General features: G+C 41.6%; 1 pseudogene; it reads left to right on the top strand.

The window, feature by feature from the left end:
* The first annotated feature begins 1550 nt into the window (after window positions 1–1550).
* LOC125634911 (taste receptor type 2 member 40-like) lies at window positions 1551–3087 on the top strand (annotated as a pseudogene).
* The last annotated feature ends 3261 nt before the right edge of the window (window positions 3088–6348 follow it).

Genomic DNA, 6348 nt, shown 5'->3' with positions numbered 1-6348 from the left:
ACTGCACTTGGCGTGTATGCAAATAATTCCTGCTGGCTACTGCCAACTCCAGGAGAACAGAGGGTAGGTGGCATGGGCATATTGTTGAGGTGGCTTTTGAGGTTTTGTTCTTTAATAGGATTGAGGGAATCCTGTGGGTGAGAATAAATGGGCTGGAAAAGGAGGTGAAGCATTTGTACATTTCTGCAACTGTGAGGTTGGCAGAGTAAAGGGGTGTGTGCTACTGGGCCTATTGGGGCATTGCTGAAAGAGGGAAGAGCTAAGGTTACCTAGGCATTTCCTGGTTTTCAGAAATCTGAGTTTTACTCAATTCAGCCTTTTGCAAGGGGACAACATACCCCCAGCTGCCTTCACTCTGCATTAATTGTAGTTTGTTGCCATTGAATTCTGTATAGGTTTATGGGCCAGCCATATCACCGTAGTATCTGAGCACCTTCCAACTGTGCATTCAGCTAATTAAGTAACATGCGTCACGTGTGGTTCCTTCTTTCTCTCATCTTCATCCTACCAAGGGAAACAGTGTGTGCCTTGTAAGGTTTTGGTAGGGATTTTTTAATACGTACATACTGCTCTGTGTTTGAGCAGGCAGGTTGAGGAGAGTGGAGTTGTCGACCATAGTCCTCACGCTGGAGCATTAGGTAATCTTTTAGATACGCCGAGGTTCAGGACTTTGAGCACCTTGAAGATAGGGACCAAGACCTTGAACTTGTTTCAATGTTCTGTGGGAAGCCAGGCAGGCCTGGTGAACTTTTCATTCCTTGCATCAGACTAAACACATTGCAGACTGACCGTGCGGAGTATTTTACTTTAAAATAATAAAATCTGACCTGTGAAGTTTCCTCTCTTTCTGCTATTATTTAGTACTAGAGGTGGTTCAAAACCAAATCACCGGATCAGAACACCACTGAAATCTGGAAAAGTTGGAATCCAGATCTGGACTTTGCAGCTGACAGCTGTCTTTTAAATAGGCTGAACGAAGGCCTGGATTCAAATGCTCTTGAACTTTTAGGAATGTTGACATCTAAATCCAGATCTGAACTTGGCAACTCAGGCCCATCCCTGTTTCATAATAGCAATGCATTTATTCCTCTGGTTTCTCCGGTAACGCACATCTTTATTTTTCAGCTGTGTAAATGTATTGAAGTAATTCAAATTTCAGACTAGAAAATGAATGTACACAAATGTAGTATTCTAGTGGGTTATGTGGTATATGTTTTATTTAGTTTGTATTATTCTGGCATAAACAGAAGGCATCCCAAAAGATCATTTTAAGATTGTTTTTACTCTGTACACAGCTCTTCAGAATAAAAATGCAAATATTAATGAGCGATACCAATAGATTGTAAGAGAATACACCACACATTTACATTCCTGGTCAAGCAGATGCTTCATTATGAAGAGACATCTCTGAAGGTTTGTTTTTCCAACTATATAAAGCTGTGTTGTCTATAGGTGATACAGACAAGAGGATAGTGCATCTGTCAACCACATTCCAACAGTAAAATGTTGCGTGACGAATGTTTGTTTCAGAGACAGAACTTTCTTAAAGAATGGGACACAATAATTGTAACTTTGTAAAAGAGGCTGACATCACTGAATCAAGCATAACTGTCCTGGTAATCTTAGTATCTGGGGCTTTTGTTGGGATGTGGATAAATTCTTTCATTGTGGCCATGAATTGTGTTGGGCGTGTCAAGTGCAGGTGCCTGTCCTCAAGTGATAATATCTTGGCTGTCCTGGCATTCTCAAGATTTTGCTTCTTGCTCAAAACAACATTACAGACTTTTTGCTCAACATTTTTCCAAGAGATCTATTACCAGAACTCCGTGTTCCAAGCATTCAGAGCTGTTACCTGGTTTTTGAACTTTTCCAATCAATGGTATGCCGCCTGCTTGTGTGTATTTTACTGTGTGAAAATTGCAAACTTCAGCCACCCCGTCTTCAACTGTCTAAAATTTAAAATCTCCAAGCTGGTGCCATAGTTGCTCCTGGGTTCTGTGCTTTTATCCTTGTTCAGCAGCCTCCCTTTCCTTAATACTATTTACAAAATAGAGTATAATTACTTCAATTCCAACTTCAAAAGGCATTACAATGCGAAAAATGTCACAGCGTAAACATCTGTGTCTCACGTACTTTTTTCTGTGGCGTTAGATTTTCCATGGCGTTCACCATATTCATCATTTCAGCCTTTCTGTTGTTGGTCTCTCTCTGGAAACACAGCCGGCAGATGCAAAACAACTCAAGCAGTGTCAGGAGCCCCTGCGTGGAGGTCCACACTCAAGCAATGATAGCTATCATGTCTTTCTTCCTCATCAATATTGTTAACTTTATAGCTTTGCTGATCTTGTTGACAAATATATATCAAGAAATATCTGCTGTGAGCATTGCCTGTACAATCATTGTAGATGCTTGGCCATCAGTACATTTCATTATCTTGATTCTGAGCAATCCCAAATTGAAAAAAAAAAATTGATTAAAGTTCTGTATTATGCAAAGTGCCAGGGATGAGTGGGAGAAGGAACATCATAAAATCTACTTTTGTCCTTCATATGGAATCCATTAGAAGAAATTCAAGCTTTTCTATTAAAAAAATAATTTAATCTAGGGTCTAAATTCTCTGCTGGTGTGAAATGCCACAGATTCATGTGTCTTTCACCTCAATTGTTCTCCCAAATCACTATAATTTAGAAGAAACTTCATTGAAAGCAATCAAGCTGCAGTGATGTAAAACCAGTGTAAATGTGAGGATAATTTAGGCACCTATTTTAATATGTCTCCTGGTATGTGTTTTGTTTTGGTGTTTTGAAAAGACTTCTAGCTCAGTGGAGAAATCTGGATGTAAAAATTAATCTTTCCAGAAGATAATTTTGTTGTCTCTCACTTCAGCTGATGGTACCTTGAATTTCCATGGAGATATGGGACTGCCTCTGAGTTCATTAAGGAAATATATTTTTGATTTCTTACAGGATAATCTCCTGTCTAAAAGACTGCAAGTACCAGGTGATATATCATTGAAAGTATCCCAAGAGAAATGGAGGAAGCCACATTGCTTTGAAGCATTTAAAACTGGACTCGACAACTCACTAGAAAATATATCACAGGAGCTAGACTAAGTGATTTAATAAGGCTTTTCCATCGCTAATTTGTATATCTTTATGATCCTGAGATCAAAGACCACTTAATTTTGTTCATCTCATGTACTTATCTTGTATTTATGAAGCACCTTTGATCCAATGACTTAAATGCTTTTGCTGTGTACAGGCCTGTGCTCTAAATTGTCCAATGTAAGAAAAGTCCAGCTCAGCCTCTTACTTAAAATTATTTATAAAAATCAGCAAAAATTTAAGACAAAAAGACCACCCAAGGACTGTGTTGAGATCATTTCTCATGAACCAGAGCAGTGTAGGACTAGAAATCAATGGACCAAAACTGGTGTGCTGGAAATTTGACCTAAATGGTGGAGAAAATAATGAGGGGATAGGATATTTCACCTGTCACTCCCTTTTGGGGTCCTTAAAAAAGACTTCAGGGTAAGAATCAAGTTAGCTAGCTGGGAATGAGCTTCCTCACAATCTTCTGGGATCCATTGTGACACCTTTGGACCTTCACTGCCTTGATCCAGAGAGATGTCCTGCCCAGAAAGAGAGACCCAGATGGCATCAGAACTTCAACCAGCTGCAGCTAAACCCCAAACACCACCTGAAATGTAAGACTTTGGTTCCTGCTGTCACCAACTTCCCAATCATGTGCCCCATTCCTTCCCCCACCTTTTTTTCCTTCTCCTTCCTTTTGCCTTCTGTCTAGAAAGCGTCTGGCTTACCCAGCCAAGACCTTCTCTTCCTATGCTGCTGTGGGCCCATGACCAGAGAGGCAGCTAAAACAATGCCCAAAACAGTCTGATGGCTGATACAAGTTTGACAAGTCTTGGAGTGGCTGATCAGATCATGTCCTGGGGGGCTGTGTTTCTCCAGCAGCAAGGCTGCAGGTAAGAAGCAGCACTAGAGACAGAAGCTGCATTTTCTATCTGTGCTGATCTTGCCTTTTGCCCTTTGTGTCTGTTGCTCTTGTTTTGTCTTCAGGGAAACAGGATCAGATTTTAGCAACAGTAACGACAACATCGCTTTTCCCCCAAAGAGGCAGTTACTGCCATCTTTAGTACCATCTAAAAGACAATTAGACAGGCCTAGTGCCTAAGGAAATGGAAATAAGGGATGTTGGTCACATAGAAGCCTCACTTAATACTTTACATTTCACATGCTTTTCCTGTTTTTCTTTTTTTCCTGTATCTTTGATGAAGTGTTTTAAAGGTGTTCTTTTATGATGATTGTTGCTATGGGATTAAGCAGGACAAGATCTCTGTACTCAAAACCCCAAACCATATTTGGCTGTTTAGTGTTGTACAGTGACAGGGCCATGTTCACACCTTCGGTTCCCTGGGCACCTTTATTCCACTGTAATTAACACACACACTGTCCATTTTGGTCAATTTCACGGTCATAGGATTTTAAAAATCATAAATTTCATTATTTCAGCCATCTAAATCTGAAATTCCCCGGTGTTGTAATTGTAGGGGTCCTGATCCAAGAAGAGTTGGGGGGGGGGGTCACAAGGTTATTGTAGGTGGGGTTGTGGTACTGCTACCCTTATTTCTTCACTGCTGCTAGCGGGGGCTTGCCTTCAGAGCTGGGTGCCCAGCCAACAGCTGCTGCTCTCTGGCCCCCTGAAATAACCTTGTGCCCCCCCACTGCCCGCAACTCCATTTCAGGTCAGGACCCCCAATTTGAGAAATACCAGTCTCATAGAATATCAGGGTTGGAAGGGATCTCAGGAGGTCATCTAGTCCAACCCCCTGCTCAAAGCAGGACCAACCCCAACTAAATCATCCCAGCCAGGGCTTTGTCAAGCTGGGCCTTCTCACACTGTGAAATCTGTGTATAGTATAAGGTAAGAGCACACAAAAGACCAGATTTTATGGGGGGAGACCAGGTTTCATGGCTGTGAATTTAGTAGGATCCTAGCGATACGACTACATAAAGTACCGTAAAAATGCAGCCATCTCTGGGTTGCATGGCTATTGATTTTACATGCCATCAAAGTCTAGTGATGACTCAGAAAAGATGATTAACTAGAGCCAGTTCCTGAGATGTGCTGAGCAACCCCACAAATCCCCCTGATTTCTGTAAATTATGCAGCTGCTCAGCATCAATCAGGAAAAGAGCCTAAGACTCAATGGAAGATAACGTATAAACCATGTTAGATTTCTCTCTTAGAAATTAGACAGATGAGAATACTAAACTCTACTAAAGATACTGGCTCAGATACTGAGTTGTGTCTGCAAAGCACAAAACAAACTCACTAGCCTTGTAAATATAGCTTTAAGATACCTTTGCACTCCCCTGGGCTGGCTTTGAGCTGATACAGTTCCCTGGCATTGTAGCAGTTGAAGGTCTGCTTTAAATTATGCTTGCTGCCTATGGCCCAATGGACTTTATAGCAGCAGCATCCAGAATGCTGAGACACTTCAACCATTCATCCATTTTCTTGGCCACCAGCCTATGCAGGGAAGGGATGGTGTGCATAGGACCGGCAACAATAACTCTATGCCAGTGGAGTATCCGCTTGCATTGAGAGATCATTCTGTGAATGCATTGAGACCTCATTTGGAATACTATGTTCCATTCTGGTCTCCCATGTTTAAAAAAGATGAATTCAAACTGAATCAGGAGCAAAGAAGAGCTAGTAAGATGGTATGAGGAATGGAAAACTTACCTTATGAGAGGAGACTCAAAGAGCGTGGCTTGTTTAGCCTAACCAAAAGAAGGCTGAGGGAAGATATAATTGGTTTTTATAAATACATCAGAGGGCTAAATACCAGGGAGGGAGCAGAGTTATTTAAGTTAAGTACCAATGTGGACACATGAACAACTGGATATAAACTGGCCATCAACAAGTATAGGCTTGAAATTAGTGAAGGTTTTTAACAGCCTTCCAAAGGGAGCAGTGGGGGCAAAAAAACTTAACTGGCTTCAAGACTGAGCTTGATAAGTTTATGGAGGAGATGATTTGATGGGACGTCCTACAATGGCATTTGCCTGATCTGCAACTGCCAGCAGCAAATATCTCCAGTGGCCGGTGATGGGACACTGGATGGTGAGGGCTACAGAGAATTTTTTCCCAGATGTCTGGCTGCTGGGGGTTGCTCACATGCTCAGGGTCTAACTGATCATCATATTTGGGATCAGGAAGGAATTTCCCCTTGGGTCAGATTGGCAAAGACTCTGGGGTTTTTTTGCCTTCCTCTGCAGCATGGGGCCCGGGTCACTTGCAGGTTTAACCTAATGTAAATGG

Source organism: Caretta caretta, chromosome 3, assembly GCF_965140235.1.
Source record: "Caretta caretta isolate rCarCar2 chromosome 3, rCarCar1.hap1, whole genome shotgun sequence".
NCBI lineage: Eukaryota > Metazoa > Chordata > Testudines > Cheloniidae > Caretta > Caretta caretta.
This window is presented reverse-complemented; position numbering and strand designations above follow the sequence as displayed.